This window comes from Anoplopoma fimbria, chromosome 1 (assembly GCF_027596085.1).
Source record: "Anoplopoma fimbria isolate UVic2021 breed Golden Eagle Sablefish chromosome 1, Afim_UVic_2022, whole genome shotgun sequence".
NCBI classification, from domain to species: domain Eukaryota; kingdom Metazoa; phylum Chordata; class Actinopteri; order Perciformes; family Anoplopomatidae; genus Anoplopoma; species Anoplopoma fimbria.
Window position 1 is genome coordinate 20,753,510 of NC_072449.1, and position 21,926 is coordinate 20,775,435.

The 21,926-nt window shown below is 41.5% G+C and overlaps 1 long non-coding RNA gene across 1 annotated transcript in view; it reads right to left on the reverse strand.

Annotated features, from left to right (window-relative positions):
- Positions 1–3,861: 3,861 nt before the first annotated feature.
- The window catches only part of LOC129090245 (uncharacterized), a 50,948-nt gene continuing 32,883 nt past the window's right edge, over positions 3,862–21,926 (reverse strand). The window contains exons 2-3 of the long non-coding RNA XR_008531187.1: positions 4,127–4,167; positions 3,862–3,899 (exon numbers count right to left, since the gene is read on the reverse strand). This is a non-coding gene — a long non-coding RNA (uncharacterized LOC129090245). The remainder of the gene's footprint in view (positions 3,900–4,126; positions 4,168–21,926) is intronic.

The window sequence follows — 21,926 nt, forward strand, 5'->3', positions numbered from 1 at the left end:
TAGCAGCCAGATGGACTAAGCTGCCCCTGTGTGCCCTTCACCAGCCAACACACACATACTAATTTATATATATATATATATATATATATATATATATATAGGCAGGAAGACACATGTATGTTTTGCACACGTCAACAAAGTAAATACATATTTTGTACCTGCATTATACCATTGTTTACCTGACATAGCCATCTACTATTTTGACCCAGTTTTATGCATTAAGGTTAGATATTTGTAGGATTGTGAAACCCAGATATACTAAAAGAGGTGTAAAAGAAAAGTAGAAATTAAAAAAACAAAAAATGTCTGGTACCCTTTTTTTTAACATATTCAAATACAGACAGCAGGCATCACATGACTAGAGTAATAATACTTTGGCGATATTGAGGTTGTTACTTATCAAAAAAATGACAACATGTTTGTCTGCTAAAATTGGTCCAGTCACTCCCAAGAAATGGCAAAAAAAAAAAGTGATGCAGGCTCTCCCTCTAGTGGCCACACTTGGCTACTACATCATAGATCACAGTTCAGCACTAAGGCAATGGACAGCTCTCATATCCAAGATGCAGGCCACCAATATGCCAAGAAACAAGGCAGGAAACTAGACTTTATCCTGAAATTCAGGATTAAAACACCTCAAAGTTTTAACTATTAATAAAACAAACATCTTGTATGGGATAAGGTCTTTGCTGGATGTTTGTTTTCATTTTCATTTCTCAAGTAATTTAGTGGCAATCCTGCTACAAAAATATTCAGCCAGTCCCCAAACACTATTGATTGATGTCTGGCTATAAAAAGACATCTATCATCTAGACAGTCTGAAATTAAAGCTGTAGTGGTCTGTGTGTCCATGCGCCTGTGTCTGTGTGTGTGTGTGTGTGTGTGTGTGTGTGTGTGTGTGTGTGTGTGTGTGTGTGTGTGTGTGTGTGTGTGTGTGTGTGTGTGTGTGTGTGTGTGTACTTGTAGGTGGTCTGCAGGCTGTGTGTTGATGCGGTGCAGTATTATGAAACAATAAAATGTAGACAGCTGATTCATATCTGGGCATAAAAAAACCAGAGTTTTGTTAGGTTCCTCTTTAATGAAACCTATAATTTCTGCCTCCCTCTGTGGTGTTGCTATGGAGCAGAGGGATCGATCACGAAGAGAGATATCCAGCACTGCTCTATTTTGCAGGATTGCCATGGCAATGAGTGAGCTGAGATGCAACGTGAAAGATCGCTTACACAGTAACGAGACGCATGTCAACTATATTTCAGGCATACACTGCTGAGAGCATCACAGCCATCCCGGCCTGAAAACACACAAGGATGAAAAAATAGCTTGCTTATAGAGAACAAACACACAAAGACCTGGTTACGTACTCTCATGCACACTATACACACGCAAGCTGGGTCAAGCACAAAAAAACAAAACAAACAAATGTATTCACACACATGCTGCAGTGTCATGCAGTATGGTTTTGTCAAAGACTGATGTTAAAGGCACAAAGGTTATAAATTCAATCACTTTAGAGATGGCTGGCACATCATCCTGTCTCTTTTCTTGCGTGTGTGTATGTGCATCCATGAATGTATAGACCCTGCCTAGGTTGGATTTAGAATGTATCGCTGGGTCGACAGAAAAGAAAACGGTTAGAAATTCAAACAGGGTGGAGCTGTCACATCCACCAAACGTATTACTCTACAGAAAGGACAATAAAATAAAGAGAGAAAAAGGGATGGAGAGGGAAAGTGTATGAGACACTGTAATATAGTAGATATCATGTAGACTGTTGCAATCAATCAGGTAGAAAATGAAATAAAATCATGAACTTGTATGAGAGGAGATGCTGAGCCTCTACTGCCCCCACAGAGAGAGGATCTACAGCGTCAGCACATTCAACCAGTGAGCCAACGTCTGTTCTTCATCTTCCTTTCCTCTCTACCGCTCTCCGTTATCTCCCTTGACCTTAGGCGCACGCGCACACGCACACACACACACACACACACACACACTCTCTCTCGCTTTCTCTCAGTGAAGATCATCTTTTTCAGAAGATCTAAGCATTTCCTGGCAATCCCAAAGGATCTCAAACCCAAGCGCCGTTTACTATGTATATGTGCTGTGTGTGTGTGTGTGTGTGTGTGTGTGTGTGTGTGTGTGTGTGTGTGTGTGTGTATAGAATAAAGAATAGGCTGCCTCTTGACTTAATTCACAACCCTCTTGACCTGAATACTGACCTGTCAGCTGCTCACATCACACGTTACTGTAAAGCCACCGGCCCTGAAGGGAGCACACACTCCTTCCTGTTGCACACCACTCTGAATGCTCTTCACTCATAACCCATCCGACTCCCCCTTTTATCCACAAGAATCCAAATCAAACAGCTTTTTTTTTTTCTGTAGCGATTGTGTAGACAAGTACCACCTAAGTGTGCTCATACACAGAACTCTCCCAGCTGTCTCTGAGATTTAACCTGTCGGTTGACTTCAGGCCCGGGGATTAGTGGAGAAGTGTACACACACTTGCTATTCAGCTAGAAGGCGGCAGTCGACGTCAGTGTAGAATTGTAATGACCAGAACAGACGCAGTAGAGTAAATCCTGAGGATTTATTGCGGGGCTGGTTAAATGAGGGGAAGATGTGCTGAATGAGAATGGCCGTTCCACAGATTTCAATTCTCAGCGTGTTGCGGCTGTGAGAGTAAGTGTGCGGATGTCAAACCAAATCCTTGTATATTTACTCTCTGCTCCCAGAGAAGAGGCTGGTTGTGAGTCTACATACTGAAGAAATTAGCTGAGATATATTGCCACCTTCTGGGCAAGAATGGGACTGTACCCATATTCTCCTCAGGCAGTACAATACTCTTAACACCCCAGTAAAATCCAGTTAGAAATAACAGAAGCAGCCAACATTAGCAATCATTTCTATTAATCTGTGCAAAGAATCTGCACACACACACACACACACACACACACACACACACACACACACACACACACACACACACACACACACACACACACACTGCCGTCAGTCACAGCGTCTGAATGCCTTGAATTTGTAATGGGGAATATTTCTGACAGAGAATTGACTTACTGGGGTGCTCCCATCTGACAGGGTGGTCATGCTGATGGACATGCTCATCTTGTCGGAGGAGGAGAGGGAGGGTGGGGAGGGGCTCCTCTTCTCCACTTCCTGTCTCTGGAGGAAGTCACGCCAGGCCCGCTGGATACTGAATGTAGTGATGAAGAGACAACATGGAAACAGAGGGATGGCCGATCACTCAAGCTTTTAGATGTGACGCAGGTCTGAATTGTTAAAATGTTAACATTGAATGAGGTCAGCTCTCTTGAGAATCAGTCAATTCACAAGGTGGGTTTTTCTTTAAAAATGAGAGCATTCTAAGAATAAGTCTTAAAGTTCATGCATTATACTTCCTAACTGATTCCTACGGTAACACCACATGGACCTGCAGTTTTCAACCTTTTCGGCCTGTGACCCCTGAGAAAGGTTACATAACTCTCAACCTTTTCGGCCTGTGACCCCTGAGAAAGGTTACATAACTCTAAAGTGTTTCAATTAAATCACTTTTGTACGAGGCATAACTGTACATCATTTCACAGAGAGATATGAAGATTGTAAAAAAAGTCACCAAAAAATAACATGCATGTTTTTTCTTTTTTCCCTCTCTTGTTAATCATCAACCAGTCAGAATTATTGTGCCATCACAGTTTGGGAATAATAGATTTAGAGGAAATCAAGTATCCAGGAGAGTAATTTCTTTCATTAGACATACTTTATGGAATAACAATGAACGTCTAAATTTGCTCCCTTTTAGCTGTGGAGAAAGGAAATACTCACATCAACACCTTGGTCTCAATGGGCGGCATGTTGTCTAGGTCCGTGGTCAGATGATTACTGAGAAAGGGAAGGGGTGTAGGAGGCAGTCAGAGGACAGACACAAGTCCAATCTCAGTCTGAGTTATCAGTAATTAAACAGCGATGACTTGGTCCCATCTTTAGGGAGATGGGCTCTTACAGCAGCACTAGAGCAGGCTGCGCATTCTGTCTCTGGATTGTGTTTATTCTGTGTCTGTGTCTGTGTTTGTGTATGTGTGTGTGTGTGTGTGTGTGTGTAAACCCACCTCTGCAGCTGGAAACCACTCTGGAGGCTCTTCAGCTGCTCCTGTTTGAGATAGAGACAGGAGGATAGACAAAAAGAGAGACAAAGAGACAGGAATAAGAAAGGAGTTGAGATCTCAGATATGTGGCTTTGGTGCAGACACAGAGAGAATAATAAGACAATATCTCCACTGAGTTTCTCTCTCTGTGAGCTCAAATATGATTAGATGTTTGGCAGACGTGTGATCATTGTGCTGAGCTCAGGGACCCCTGCAGCAAGTGGTTTGGCAGGATTCTGGCTCAGTTAGTGGTTTTTCTTCTGAAGTTAGTGCAGCAATTTGCTGGTTCAGCATTTTTCAAGGCATCTGGCCCACAAGCACAACGAGAAAAAGTAAAACCTAGACAGACAGGCAAGGCAGAGACAATAGAGCAGGACATAATTCACAAACCCTGGCACAGTTGTTGCACAGATGTGGCGGACACGTTGGAAATTAGAGCGATCAAACTTTACAGTTTCACTTAAATTACTTTATGCTCCATTCTACCCTCCTCGTCTGCTGCTCTCCTCCCCTCGGCTCCATCCTCGAGCTTTAATAGTGCCGTGTAATGAGGACAGGCCTGCCTCTACATAATTGAGCAGACTAATTCAATTACAAGGGAGCAACAAAGTTTAAGTGGAGCAGTTCTTCCTGATGAGCCAAGAGGGTCACATCGGGGCACTGAGTAGCTACAAGCTACATCACCGTGCATTGGTGTGTGTGTGTGTGTGTGTGTGTGTGTGTGTGTGTGTGTGTGTGTGTGTGTGTGTGTGTGTGTGTTTACATTGAAACCTGCAAAATTCCCCACTTTCGTTTGATTGTTTTTTTGATTGCTCCATTACTGCATTATGAAGTATGCATGAAATATTATATTGCATCTATTAGATGGCAGATTGGCCTATAAAGAGACTCACACTAAGAAATCTATTACACCTAGTAGAAGCAGCTCCACTGCCACTGCAGTGGTTACTTAGCGTTTCCATCTTAGGTGTTTAATATTCATGGTATAGAGATATATATGCTGCCCCCCTGGGTCACAGAAAGTACCCGTTTGAAGTGTAAATGAGCACATATACATGTGTCTAATGGAATCATTCTCTAACTGGATTTTCAGCTAAACACAAAGTTACTATCGAGACACACAAACTTCTTTTTCTTCTTTTAATAAAAGGTCTATCTTGTTTGGCTGTTTTCCCAATTTCACTGGGGCAGTGTTGTTTTTCTCATTACTCTCCCTCCCAGAAGGAACAAGCAGCTCATTAGACAGAATCAAGGACTTTGACTAGTGATCAATGATTCCATCAAGAAGCTGTTTTTCATCTACTTCTGTTTGTCTTCCGCTCACGGTCTCTCTCTGATGAAATGAGGATCTGTGAAAGCGTAAATGTGGCTCAGATGTGGATTCTGTTCAACCCCTCCCTTTTTCCGCTTTGAAAGTAAATGTCACTTAGCCTTTCCAAATCCGTCTTAACACTATCCTGGGCAGAAAGCTGTTTCTCTCTTATACAGTCCATCACTCTTTCAAAAACACATCCAGTCAAAACTGTTTCAGCAGACTTAAATAAAATGCCATTAAGACATTTTGAGAGAGGGTGAACGAGCAAAAGTAAGAGAAATAAAGACAGAAGAATGAACTAAAATAAACTTTATATTGAGTGACATGCAAAATAAAGACTTGGGTTATGAACAAGATGACAGACAGAGAGATGAGCAAGTGGCAATGATGATGAGGATGATGGAGAGATGAGCCGAGGATAAACGAGGAGGGATGATTGTGTGTGTGAGATTGTTAGCTTCTGGGTAATGGAGTTGCTTGAAGAATGAACGAGCCGATCATTTCAATTTCCCCTAAGAGTTACTGATGGCCCTGCCACGGGACGGTCAGGCAAACTATCAGTCCACCGCAGAAGCAAGCGCACACAAATTTGCACAAACACGTTCATGCACACATGAGCACGACCTTACACACAGAAGCATATCCATATTTTCTATCAACAGCTGAGTTTAAATGATCCCCTCCACACATAGCTCTTTATTGTGTGTTCCCTTAAAACAAGTAAGCAAAAAGTGAGCAGTCGTATAAAGTGTCAAGCTAGAGATTGTGTCAAATCTGATTCAAATAACTTAGTTACCGTATACAAAACACGAATAGTAAGATTTCAAATGAGGTAAATATGAGTAAAAACATGTTGAAAATAGCATTATAGCTGCAGATAATGATATAACATTAATATGATATTAAAGTTTCTCATACTTTCATAAGTCTGTATAATTATCTGTTCGCATTTTGTGCTGATTTATGTATCTTTTCAGGTAAAAAAGTTTAAATTGATGAAAAATGTTTTTAAATTTTTGATGCAACCATAAAAAGGGGAACATGTCAAATACTTCGGATTTGGCTCAGATTTAGTCAACATGACTCCCATAACAGAGTATGGAGAGCTTATCAAACATCAGTAAAAGTGCCTTTTTCCTCCTCCGTCGCATGTGTTTTACAATATTTCACATTAAACAATATTGTGGATCCATACTTTAAGTTTGGGTTATTATCTGCATTCAAGACTTTACCCGGCACTGAACTTCATAAATGGCATTTCGAGGAAGGAATCTTTATTAATGGATCCTGGTTTCCTTTACCTTTGTATCACTATTTCTATCATTGATTATGTGTGTGTATGATATGAGTGATACGTGTGTATGTGTGTGCTTGCTAAACAGAAATTCTAACACTGATATCCGGAGTGCATTATTCACCACTTAAATAAAACCCTGACTTCAGCAGGACATTTACAACGATCTTAATACATAGTATTGATTCCACAATCTATAGCAGTACACATTTTGAAATTATTGTGTACCAAACTGAAGGCTGTATGTGTTGTCTAAGGGCCTTTTCCTTAGCTGCCCACATCTGTATCCTTCCATCCCTGCCTGAATGGAAAACCCCGTCCCTATCTGGAGTAGGAATGCCAAAAAAAGTACCGGAACATAAACCAGAGGTTTGCATAATTTAGTGGCAGAGTTGTCAGAAAATCTATAGTCATTTTGGGCTTTGGCAGTGCCAAGCAGGCTTGTATTGATTGGTGTGTGTATATATGTGTGTGTGTGCAAATATGTGTGTTGGTGGATTTATGGTAGAGTCAGGCAGAGCATAGAGAGAAGGAGGCGGGGAGGAAGAGAGAGAGTGAGATGCTGATGCTGAGACCTTGAACCCACAGCACAACACCACAGGAAATAGAGCTACTGACTTCCAAATGCAAACCCCAAGCCCTCTTGTGTTATCCATCCCCACTTCACCCCCTTTAAGTCGCCACCTTTTTTTTCCTCTTTAATCAATCTATTCTCCTTAAATCCATTTTTTTAAACTAATGTGTAAATAAAAAAGACAGGCGTGAGGAAGCGTTGAGAAAGCACAGAATTAAGAGAGATGGAAAAGGAGAAAAAAAAGGCGATGATTCGATCACACTGTGACAAATGTTCTGGCCTCCTTCATGGAGAGCAGGGCAGGAATAGAGAGAGACATAATAGAGCACAGCGGACCTATAGTTGTTTGGGAGGTCTTAGAGGTGAGAGAGCCTGCAGGGTTTGGATGAGATACCAGCAGGCTCCTGGCTGCTGCCTTCGCCCTGTCACAGCTCCATATAGCAGGAGTACATGGCCCCATAGAGCAGTGGTTCTCAACCATTTTTCAGTGATGTACCCCCTGTGAAATATTTTTTCAGCCAAGTACCCCTTGTACCTGAATACTGACGGAATTTTGCCGGCTCTGGTTTCGCCTTCTTTGGCACTTGTCCCTCCGTGTTTTCAGCAGCATTGCTGCTACGTTTCAACCACGACTCCATTGTTTGAGTTTTTTAGGATAATGAAATTTAATAGCCTACTGAAAATAAAATTCAGTTTATGAACTTACACTTATATTTTATTGAATATTTATTAAATAACTATTTTTAAAGGATTTTTGAATGGATGCTAGTTTTAAATATATATTTTTTAAATCTCACGTACCCCCTGGAGTACCTTCACGTACCCCCAGGGGTACACGTACCCCCATTTGAGAACCACTGCCATAGAGGACCAGGCCGAGCCCTGAATATCCTCAAATCCTAGAAATTATTCATTTGGCTGACATATTTTTATACATCCAATAAAAAATGTTTTATTATTTTGCACTGGTGGCTGCACACATTAAGCAAAGGCTTGACAGGCTTGTTGATGTGTCAAACAGGACAGATGTGTTGAGTCAAGCTCAGTGGGGATATTTACCACTGGCGGGTCATTAGGAAGGACACAACCATTTTAGACTGTCAAGACCACTCTCTGTACAAAGCATCTGAGCTCTTGTCTCCAGTCCACATATAAAGAATCCTGCTATGAGGACAAAATCACTTATGGATTGCCTTTTTTATTTGTGCAGCTGTTGATATGCTGAACATGAACTACCTCACGCAGATAAACAGCTGGCCTCTCTGGCTTTTTATTTCCCTTTTACGCTGCCCCACTTCTGAAATGATCTCAGGGTTTTTATACTGCTTATTGTTTTTATATTGTTTTTACAGTGTTTTTTTTTTTTTTTTTTTAACTACCTCAGCTGTTTTATCATTTTTATTGTCTTACAATTGTGCATGGTGTCACTGCTGTCTTATTGTCTTGTTAATATAATGCTTTAAAACATGGGTGCACTTCACATTTTCTATAATGACAATGACTATAATGACTATTAGGACTATAAAAAAATAAGTTTTGAAGTTTGATACAATAAAGGATTTAGTGGTGTTAAAGAGACACAGGATAAATGTTTTTTTCTTTGTTATTCTGTGCAGATTAATACATGTGGTTACCGCAGGTCCTTCCTTCCAGCTGCTGTCAGGTTGCACAACCAACTCTGCTCCCAGCAGACCACATGATACATGACAATAAAAACATGACAATAAAAACCTGTGCAATACATTACACTGTGCAATAATAGTTAAAATAGTTTTTTCTGTCTGTAAATATAATATTTCAGTTATTGTTGATTTTCTACTGTTTTTTATTGCTTATTTATAATACTTGTTTTTTTTATTTTTTTTTTTTTTTTTTTTTATCTTGTCTTTCTTTTACTATGTCTCTTGTGTGCACTTTACTCTATGCTGCTGTAAGCCTGCAAATTTCCCCGCTGCGGGACTAATAAAGGATTATCTTATCTTATCTTATCTTATCTTATCTTATCTTTACACTGTATAATGAAAAAATAAACTAAGATCAGGATCACTGTAAATGACGTTCAGGTCTGATACTGTGCAAATGATTATTACTAATATCATCTTCGTTGATGTCATGCGACTCATTTTGAGCATTTCAGCTTGCAAAGTGGCCTAGTTCTTCAACTGATGATCCACTTGTGAGACTCATCTAGCTTGTGAAGCAAGGTTAAATGCTCATATAACAAGATTCAAAATGCAGTGTTACTGTTTGAGGGAGAGACAACACAGGAGACAGGAGAGGGAGGGGCTCTGAGAGGTTGGATGCCTCAGCTGTCGGGGACAAAGGGCAGGGGAAAGATAAAGATACAGCACTTTGCAGAGAGACAGAAAGTGATTCCATTCAGAGTCGGCGAGGGAGTAAAGGAGGAAGAGAATACGAAAGCAGGTTCCTTGTTGGCAGCGCGAGAAGAAAGGATATGATGGTAAAAGAACAAGCCTGTTGGCTCTGAAGAAATTAAACTGGACCAACGCCAGCAAACCAGCCAGCAAGCCAGGCAGGCACAGAAACAGAAAAGAGAGAAACGGCGTGCCTGGGAAATGACCTTCATCTCTCCTGTACATGGGGCGTAAATCTGTCCCTTGCACCTCCGACTGATCTAGACACACATACTAAAACTCACACACATGATTTAAATAGCTCTCCTGCTCCTCTAAATGCCCCCTTAACTCATCTCAGGGGACAGAGTGACAGACAAAGAGAGTAGACAAATCCTCACATCTAAAGAGCCTATAAAACACAAAGTCATAATCTTTTTCCCCTCATTGCTGCACTATATTTTCAACTCAGTTGCTCTTTAAGGTCACTATCTTCTCCTTCTCTGCCAAACAACACAACAAACATAAAATATTCCTATTTTTGTTTTGTTGCGTCTACTTCTTTGCTCTCATCTCTTCTTGTTTGTCTTGTGTTCCCACCACAGTCGCTCTGTCTAAGTTGGTTTTCCTGTTCAATACTTGATGAGTTTCCTGATGTGAAGTGCTGGCAACAGATTCTGAGTCGTCACTCTATCGTCTTCCAGCACTGCAGAACATTGGCCAGCTGTGTTTGTTTTCCAGATGAACTCAATTAACTCTGGTACACAGTCTCCTGAAGGCAAAGACATTTATATGGGACACAAAGGTACATGTACTTTATGCATTTTATAACCTACAATTTACCAGATAATTCCAGTTAATAATGGCATGATGGTTTGCGGACAAACAACATGTGACCAGGAACAAAGTCACACATGAAAATGAAATAAAATAAAAAGAAGATAAAACCAGGATGAAATAAAAACACTATCAAAGTGAATACAGTGGGAAAAAAATGACATATATCTTAAATGTTAAGTCTGAAATCCGATGGGCCGATGACAAGCCAACATTTAAAAAAAAAAATCTCTTTGCTCCTGAAAAATTAAGGCAAACACACATGGATCCCATGTAACTATGGACAATAATCACTTTGACTTATGGAAGTATTATTATCAAAATATACTATATCAAAATAACTATCATTATTACTGATGCATACATGTGTAAGAAGCATTTTACTGATTCAGTTGCATGTGGAGCAAATTACATGACTATTTTACTGATTCAGGTATGTACATTGTTAGTTTGTATTGGAGTCAAATTACAAAAGTAAATTAGTGAAGATTAGTGAATAGAATAAAAACAAAGAACAATAAAATGGGAAAAAATGAAGTAAAGTGGCTCACATATGTACTGAGGTACTATGCTTGAGTAAATGTACTTAGTTACCCTCAACACTGCTTTTTTGTACAATGCCTGGAACTAACAACAATACGTCAACCAGTATTGAACAAACAAACACAATCAACAAAATAGAGATTCATTTTGCCTGCAGGCATGGGTTATTTCTGGGTAGTTCTGTTTAAACAACGACCAGGAACTCCTAACCCAATAATAGCATAACCTTGAGGCTAAGAGTTATTCTAGTCACCTTTCGGCCAGAAAGCTGTCATGACCTGGCCCTGGCTGATGGTAACCTAACTGGTTTAAACACCATCACACCATCTGCCATTCTACATAGACCCCCTCTCTCTCACACACACATGCACACACACACACACACACACACACACACACACACACACACACACACACACACACACACACACACACACACAAGCTATCCAGAGGGCTTGGAGGCAGCCTCTATCAGTCAAGCCTCCCTGGGGTCCTTTGGTCCAGCCAGCCAGCCGGCGCCATCTCTGCCATCACACTCACACCCTCATCGCTCTCTTCTGCCAAGGGGACACAGAACCTGACAGTACACCGAGTGAGTGTGTGTGTGTGTGTGTGTGTGTGTGTGTGTGTGTGTGTGTGTGTGTGTGTGTGTGTGTGTGTGTGTGTGTGTGTGTGTGTGTGTGTGTGTGTGTGTGATAGCAAAAACCGAGGACAGGTGCTGTTATCTGTAGCCATTCCTAAACCAGACACTGTATCTTCTGGCAGCGGTATGTGTGCGTGTAGATTTGCCTGTGTCGCTTTAGGATTCTGTGTCCAGACAGTGGCAATGTCGTCCCTCAGTGACCCTGCAATTGAAGCTGGCTGGCACTCTCTCTTTCTATTGCACTCCCTCATGAACACACACACAGAAACACACACATAGAGTCCTTCTTTCTGCTCTGACGGTTAGGCTAATGACTGACGGTGACAGAGACAAAGAAGAGGGGTGCTGCATACTGAGATTGAGGTAATGGAGAAGGGAGAAAACCTAAAGATAGTCACATAAGCCAATAAAGAGCCATGGAGAAAAGGTACCATTACGCTATACAAAAGAAAAATGAATAAATGACAAGTTAATGTGTGTTTCTGTGAGCTTCCTGTGCTTACCAAAGACATAATAGCTAAATGTATTTAGAGGAGTGAGCTTAATGGAGACATGGCAGTCTGTGGGCAATGCCAGCTGTAGGAGCCCAGAGGAGTTGCCCGGGGTTAGCACATATGCATGCACACACACATACACATTTCAGAGGTCCCTGGTTGTCCAGGCAACAGAGTGAGCATCTGTATGGTGTCAGGCCACAGCAGGAACTTGTCCACCATGGAGAAATAGAATTCTGTGCACAGCGTGTTTGTGTGTGTTATAGCAATTACATTAAGTTTCCTTGTTGTGTGAATAAAACATGGAGAGTCCAATGTCTGTCAACCATGTAAATAACTATATAACAGGAATAAATGTTGGTGACGGAGGAGCATAGACCTAAAGCAACTAAGGTGCAAAAGGGTGCAGCCAAGAGAACTAATAATAATAATAGATATACTAATAAATCATAATGTGTATTTTTGCAACATACAATGCAATCGATTCATATTTAAAAGTTATGTATTTTCACATATTTACATAATGGTATGACAGAGAATGACACCTAAACTTTTCCCTTGCGATCAGGAGACAACAATACCCCATAAGAGGATCTATTTGATTGTCACGGTGAAGGCATGCACACCCTGAGGTAATGCACATACATCCTTTTTGTCTGCAGCATTTCCTCTGTGTAGTTAGCATTCCCAGCTCCCCTGGTGGGCCATGATCAGAGCTGTAAAGCTGGCCGTTAACATGTCAGAACAAACACACAGTAAAGCAGCTCCTTTTACAACACCCCTCAACGCTACCTGTCCTTCACAAGCAGCAGAGCAGAACATCACTGTGGTAACGACCGCACTGCTGGGTGGGGGGTCGTATATGCAAAGAGCTGGGGGTAAATGTATGCAACTATAAAGTCTCTTTTATGCGGCATTCTGGTCAAAGGGAGGGATCGCCTTTGCTGCTTAATAAGATTGTAAAGTAAGCGGTGGAAAAAGTTTACAAAGCATAGTAAAATAAATGCAGACTAAGGAAAAAGCGTTCCATGGGGGGGTTTTAGTTGAAGTGATATAATTTTATTTGGAACTTTTAAAGTGTGAAAATACAGGACTTTAAACCAGCAGACCACAGTACGTGTCACACGCAAAACTAAAAGCGAAGTTGACATTTTGTGAAGTCAGTCGATAGCGAAATGACTCGTTTAGTCACTTGGTAGTGATGTGAGTCGTTAGTCAATGAAATTAATGTCAACCACACTCTTTTCCTTAACCTTACCAAGAGGTTTTGTTGCCTAAATCGAACTTCCTGTTAAGACACTATGTATGTAACGAGCGTATATTGATACAACGTCAGTGACACATCCTAAACTGACTCTAGAGGGGTACGTACGTCATAGTTTGAATCTTAGGAGCACTAACATAACTGCGTTATTTGATACATTGGCGTGACAATTCGTTGCCCTAACAGATAAAAAGCTGAGGTATTTTAAAATCAGGTTAAAAACGGAGGCTTTCAGATTAAAGTTTTGTAGTCTCCAGGCCATAACACCTGAGTGATGACACGTGAGTCATTTTCCCACATGTGACTAACATCACTCCAAAGCCACAGAACCTTTTTCACATTTGTTTACACTGGCTATTTTGTGACTATTGAATGGATTCTAACTTGTTAAATTGCTGGTGTGAAACTTTAAAGGTGTGATAGGCCATCATGACTCAATGACTGCCTCTGTACGCTTGTTTTCCAAAACCAAACACAGATGACTAATCAGACGGACAAATAAAACCTTTATCTTTTCTTTACACTGTTTGTAATGAAACTAGAAGTGCACAGGTCCACACACTACTCACAAGAACACCCTGTCTCACACAGACACAAAAACACACACACACACACACACACACACACACACACACACACACACACACACACACACACACACACACACACACACACACACACACACACACACACACACACACACACACACACACACACACACACACACACAATTATAGCCTGGCCTGAGTTGTGAGTTAGAGCTGAAATCGTCCATTAGCAGTGGTCCATCGCTGTTTCAGGCTTAATGAAGTAGAAAGCAAGAAGAAAGAGAAAGCCTGCAGACCTGATTAATGAGTGAGAGAAAAAGAAAAAAAACGAAAGAAGAAGAGAGGAACAGGGGTGATGACTAAAGGAGAGAATAGGGGTTGGAAATTAGAAGTAATGCATAATTAGAGGTGATGAAGTAAGAAGGGAAGTCAGAGAACCAGCGAGGGGGGCTTGTGCTTGATTTTTAATTCATCCATGTAAAGCTGCATGTGAAAATTGTTACCTAGTCTTAATTCCTTCAAACTCTTTACTAAATGGTCCCTCACACCTCTTCTCAAAGCTATCACTATCTCCTTAGCTGAAAGTCTTTGGAAGAATCTTTGTGTCTATGACCGTAGCTTAACACTGTGCGAGCCTGGCTTACCTCTCCTCAGCTCAGCAGGAAATGATTAAAGTCACGGTCCAGTTAACTGCTGGTCGCCCTCGGCCCTGTGGGCCTCGAGTGGAACCATCCACCTGTGCTGGGCCTCTTAGGAGGGCTAAGTGCAAAGCACACACACACACACACACACACACACACACACATATACACACACACACCAATGAAACCAACCTGTGCAGGGCCATGCAGTGATGTTAGGCTGTAGCTAAAGCTTGGCTATGCTCTAAAAAGCAGCAGCAGGAACGGCATGGCAGGTTGGCGAGGCAGGCAGCGTGGGTGTTCATTAAAACACCCAGCACTATTCACAGGGAGAAACAAGGCCATAAAAGCAATTAATCTGCCCATAAACAAGCCATTCCGCCTGTCCAACACACCCACAACACACACAGGCATGACAGTGGGAGCAGGGGAGGAGGGGAGCTGGGGAGCTGGGCCTCTCGTTGCTCCCGGCTCTCTTTCTCATTATCTCTGTCTGGATTTATCTGAGTAGTTCAGAGAAACAGAATCAAAGACTTACTTTTTTAGATAGAAAAAAGTGTTGCTATCTAAATCCTGCAGTGCTAAAATGCAGAGAGAGATAGCTGTAGACTGAAAGAGGGTAAAAAGTCTCAGATCACAATCTCTACAGATCAGCACACTGGGCTTAGATACAGCAGGCGGACCCGTCCGTGATGTCATCTGACAGGGTTAACCCCTGTTTATCACTCGGTTCTTTTCCTTATAGACATATGTGCACCAATTCCATAATACAATATCGACAAGAGATTTTTTTCTGAGAATGGAATTAGGGAGTGAGATCCATCATATCCTATTCAGCATATGTGCTAAAGTCTTTTTATTTTACCAAGTAGGGCAAAAAAAACAATTTGTAAAATATGCCATAAGACTAAACAAAAACAACATGAACAAAAATATTAAGTGCAATTGAGTGTTGTGTGAATACAAAAGCCTTCACTTATATAAAAAAAATAATGTTCATTTTTTATAACTTGCTTTGGAACTGAATTTTGTAAAATACATACATCTGAGCATGGTACCATGACACAATTCCATCAAAAAGCAATATATGGCAACAATAAACTCTAAATGTCGGGTATTCCACAAACTCAGGTCTACCTGGGGACCAGTTTCATCTTTTCTTATGTGCAAATGTAAAAACTTCCCCAGAAACAGGATGACAAAAAAATTACTTTGACTTTTTAGGTTTTTTCGCTTGGCAGCCCCTGTTGGCTAAAGGGTCCTAAGCAGCTGCTTTCTTACAGTCTTTTATAACTCACCTGCAATATAATTTTTGCAGATGTTAATTACCCCAGAGGACAATAAAAATATCCGTCAGAGTATCTGAAACCGATAACACCGCTTCACAGTATGAGAACTAAGGAGCTTTATCAGCATTGATACCGGTGTTACAATATGTACTATAAAAATCTCCCCTTTCCATTTATTTTACCGTTGTAAGAACACTAAACATATCTGATACAATATGTGGAAAGCAACTGGGCAGTTGTGTGTATGTGCAAAAAATCTCATGTGCATTTATTGCCGGAGGCTGTACAGATGATGAGAGATGATGAGTTGCATGCCTCCACCCTACCGAGTAATAATGAGAGTACTATGATTGCCTGGGCTAAGAATAGTAGGCTGCTAGTAGCTTTGACACGGGATTGTCTCTCTGCTATCCGACCCTACGGCTACACTGTAACTAGATTTATCACTACAGGAGAAGCTGAAACAATGCTGGAAAATGCACTAGCCTGTACATATTACGTTCAAAACAAGCTTTAGCTGTAAGGCGTTCAGGGAAGGGAGAAAGTTATGGAGGACGTATGGAAAACAGAGAGGGAGACGGTCAAAGACATTCAAGCATAGGGGGACTCAAAACTGTAGAAATATTTTTTCTTCCACCCAAGGTCAACTTTAGAGTTTAGAGAGGAAGCCAAAGCTCTGATACCTCTACTTTCCAAACATCCAATTATCTAGTCTTCATACCCTCTCCGCAGCTTTCCTTCAGAAATTCACTCAATTTGTTCACTTTCTTTATGACACTCTGTTCCCTTTCCCCATTATTTTTAGAAAACCATGAAATCCTTGTCTGTTTTTTAACCCTGACTTTTTTACAATTCCTTCCAGCATCCAGTGTCATACGGTGTTATTCTGCCCTTCAGGGTACATGAAAACATGAGCACAGGTAATGCACAGTGGTAAATACACTATAATGCTGCACAAGCAGGCAAATGAGATGAGAGAAAAAGATGGCAGTGGGAAAAATATTGTCAATTCTCTTGTAAACCATCTGCTTGCTCTCAGCCTCAATGAGGGACTGAGGAATGGTAATGCTAACCACAAAGCATATTCCCTCCCCAGTACGGGGCCCCTCATGTTGTATCTTCCTGTCGCCCTGTCTCTTCTTCCAGCCAGTGGCCATCACCCAGAGCCAATCTAGTGGAAAATGAAAACTACCTTTGAATATTCTTGAGGCGTTCGGGGAGAGTTGTGTGCTCTCAGAGCCTCATTTCACCTGCCGTGTTTACGGCTCCACGCTGAGCTATTGCCTGACTTGTCTTTGCTCTCCGGATCGCAGAGGGAGAATAAAAGTTGAAATTAGTTCCGGGGATATATGCGTGTGTGAAAGTGCATAGCCACACAGACACACACACAGGAGCACACACATATACACACAGGTTCAATTAGTGTCTATTCAGAGGGGGACTTGAGGAATAAGTCATGTTTAGAGCACCTGTCTCTCCAGCAGGATGAGAATTAAAGAGGAGAGTTTGGGAGCTCTGCCACGAAACGCATCAACTTCAGGTCATAAACACACATCGGAGACAAGCTGGAGTCTTTCCTGCTTACATGATGACTCTTAGGGACAGATGCAATAAATAAATCAGTACAACCACTACCCTCAAGCAAACACGCCGCATCATTATAAAACACGCTTGCGTAAACATGAAAGCATAGAGGGAAAAAAATCTAGATATGTGCAAATATCCCAATGCAGAGGCATCATACAATAAAAAGCATATTTTGAAGGATGTGTGTGTGTAGTATTCACCAAACTCCCACCCGAGACTCTGAGTGACAGGTACACGGGTAACTGTCACTGGCACACAGGTAATGAATATTCACACCATTATTCTCATTGCATTATTCACACCAGCATGAACTCGCACACAAACACACAAAAAGCAAGCTTGCATTTTAACTCGCTTGAAACGACACATTTTGGAAACACGAGCAAATACAAATAAAAAGACAGACAGAGAATTTCCATTTCTGCTGCTCTCAACTGTGTGTGTTACATACGTAGCTGTCAGCAGTTGAGCTGACAAACAGTGACCTTGACTTACAACACACACTCACACACACACACAACTCCAGATACTGAAGAAGTTTCCATCATTCTTCTTTCTGTGTTTGGCTCTTTGGCAGTTGCAGAAATGCCTGAGATTATATCCTTCTCCGTCTGTTTGTCCTTGTCTAATTCCGTTTCTGAATGTAAGAGGGTAAATCATCCTTTTAGGTTGTGTGTGTGTGTGTGTGTGTGTGTGTGTGTGTGTGTGTGTGTGTGTGTGTGTGTGTGTGTGTGTGTGGGCACTGTGCATGCCTGTATGTGTGCGTGTGTTATGTGTTTTAATGCAAGGTTGTGGAGAGTGGTATAAGGCAGTGACTTCCTCCCACCACTGAATAAAACATCCCATTTAGAGCCAACAGCCATACACCATAAATCAACTTTCCACTACAACTGGGCGCCAACCCAGAGAGAGAGAGAGAGAGAGAGAAAGAGAGAGAGAGAGAGAGAAGCCGGATGAGTGGATGTGTGTTAGAAAGAAGGAGAAAGAGACATAGGTGATAATAAAGAGGAGCAGCAACATTAACTTTTGAAATACAGAGATGTTTGAACAGTGTGAAAAGGATCTGATGCAGAGAAAGAAGAACGCTAAAGTCAAATCTGGTGAAGCAGGATTCACACACACACACACACACACACACACACACACACACACACACACACACACACACACACACACACACACACACACACACACACACACACACACACACACACACACGGGAGAGGCAATGCTGTCACATCAAACCCTGCATATTGGTTTATGCTGCTTTCTTAAACCCATGGTAATGAAAAAAAAATTATGAAATTGAATTTGTAATTGCATTTAAGTAAGGGTTAAGTAATGCCAAACTACACGCGTCCATAAACCATTAATCTAACTTAGTTAGCCCTTTCAGATGGCGATGATATTGGTTTTGGGGAGTTCTGATAGACAGCCTATAGTTCATTCTCAGCTAAAGGAAAATAGGACAATGTTGCAATAATTTTACAGGACAACACCACATTTTTCAAGGGCATTTAACTTTTCCTTTCATTTACCATCTGTTTTCAATGAGTCGAAAACTGATCAACTGTTTTCCAGATTTTCCAGAACATGTTGAAACTCTGAACTTGACCTCTCAGAGTCACTTCAACCTTTCTGACAGACAAAAGCAGCAATCTAAAAAAAGCATCTTACCTACAATTTGTTCTTGCAAATGAGTCTATTTGTGTGTGAAATAAAGAAACACCTGAAAAAAAACATAAAAAAACCTGAAAAAAACAAACGGCGAGATGTAGTTTGGATAGGGGGGTTATAACAAAAGCAACTGTATCCACTAGTACAATTCATATCTTTGCTATACTGTGAAAACTGATATTACAACACTTTACCACCCAAAACAGTGAGCAATTGTTAGGCAATAAAACAAACGCACTCAGAATTACCATTTGTGGCTTGTAAAAGTATATTTTGTGTGTACTTGATACATGCATGCATGCCATCATTGGTGCACGTAATCACATCTATGTGCGGGTTTGTTCGTGTTAAGGTCAACTTTGATTACCCTTCTCTTCTAGAAAGTTGAAATGAACGTGACAGCAAAACGAGGTGGGAGGTGTGGAGGCAGCAGTTAAGCAGGGTTAGTGCCGCCTTTTCCCTCAACATTTTTATTTTATTTATTTTTTTAGAGCGGAAGGATTTTATTAGAATACAGGGGAGAGGTAATCGCATCAGAGTACCAATCATTTCTGCATTAGGAGGCAAAAGTAGGTTCCCGCACAACCTGACTGTTATGGGAGGGTGTAACTCCAAGTGGCTATCAAACCACATCCACTCTGCTCCTGGCTGAGTGAAAGAGGACGGGTGGGGCTGTTTAACAGCTTCAGTCTGTCCATCCGACCATCTGTCTATGTACCTGTGAGTGTGAATGCTCGCGGTAGAGGTGGTTCGTGTGCACATACCTCGTGCCTGAGCCTGCAGTGTTTTTTCGCCAGCTACAGTTGTCCAAGCTTTTCTAATAGCTTGCCGGTAATTTACAGCCAACACACGCTGCTGCATTTAGCCAGTCGTACATCAGGCTGAATGCGTCAGGAATGGCCACATGACAACATGTGCGCACACGTGAGACACAGTGGAATTCCAGTGGAATTGGATGCAGGCACATGACAATAAATCTCACTTCTTAATTCTCTTGCTCTGACCAAAAAATCTCTTTAAACATTATAGAAATATATTTCAAGTAACCACTGTGGACAAATGAAAGGCCTAGGAGGGGATCACTTAACAGCCAGCATACACATATAGCATCAAGTTATATGTTAAGATGAACTGAATGAAAATTTATGGCATTACCTGTTTAGTAACTGCCAGAAATCTGATTTTAATCCAGCTCAAATACTTCTTGGGTACATTTACTCTTAATTTTAATGATATCCAATAGCTACTGTATTCAATCCTAAGCAGCATGAAGTGAAAATATATATTTTTTAATTTCATCATAATAACACATTACAGGCATGTTGCAGAGGTAATGGACTTGGTAATTGCTTAGCAACAGGTAGGGGCACCACCACCTGTCTACCAGGGTACACACTGAAGGTCAGTGTGTGTGTGTGTGTGTGTGTGTGTGTGTGTGTGTGTGTGTGTGTGTGTGTGTGTGTGTGTGTGTGTGTGTGTGTGTGTGTGTGTGTGTAGGGGCTGGCACTTCATTGCAGAACACAAACTGAATATTTCTGTCTCATTGTTTTGTTTTTTTTCTCTTTTCCAGTTTTTTTTAACTCCCCACTGAATTTAGCTCTCGTGCTGAGAGTGGTGCTGTCAGATACATTACATTACAATACAATCATGAAGTGATTGGAATGGGCCGATTTATTGGCCTCCGATATTGCTGCAGCTTTCTCAAGAACCGCTCAAACGAACAACCTCACACTCGACAATTCCCTTCCTTTGGTCCTTAGCAAAGAGTGAAGTCGATTGGATGAACGGCTGTCGAGAAAATGACTTGTAAATATGTACCGTAGCTCTCTGGTCTCTCTTTCTTTAACTGTTCTTGAATGAGCTGTAGTGAGTGACGGACAGCGAAGCCGTTCGGTGGTGTAACAGTTAGCAGCGGTCTCAATACACTACAGAGTGTGAAGGGTTTTTCCTGACTATGGAATTACGAGGTGTTCGCCTCCGTCTAATTTATTCCCGCCTACAGCTCTCATCAAAACTGTGATGGGTCTTCATGGAAATCACTATTTTCGAACAAGCTCTGCACTTGGTGGCCGGGATATACGCTGCAAAACTATAGAAACTTACATTTAATATGAAGGGATTCCCATTGTAGACGCTACCGCTGACTATCCCTTGAACAAAATGGCCAACATTTAGCACACTGAACATACAGGGTCCAGGACGGTACACATGCACGTGTGTGCAAATGATCAGGATGGTACCAAGTTTGACTTATTTATAGCAAGGAAAACCATATGGTGTGTACATAACGCAGTACTACTAAATATGTCCCATAGATAGTACTTCCCTGGATCCTCAGCAATATAAAGCTCGGCTAGTGTGACACACACACGCTAATGACTGTGATCTTTGTGTGCGTGGGTGCCAGCGTGTGGGTGTAGTGCACTTGTTTGTATGCGTTTCTGTGTTTGAGTGGGGGACCTGTTGGATCAGGTGCTGCGGGTCTTTCAAGAGCCTCAGAGGAAGATAGGATGGGATGACCTTTCGGCCCCTGGAGAGGTTTTTGCCTCCACCCCTGCCTCACTCTCCTCTTCTGTCACTAACCCTGCTCCTGAGTTACGTCACATGACACACACGTCTCACCCCTCCCTATGTAGGGTGAGTTGTGTGTGTAAGAAAAACAGAGACCTTGAGTGCGAGCTTGCTTTGGAGAGTTCAAAGATGG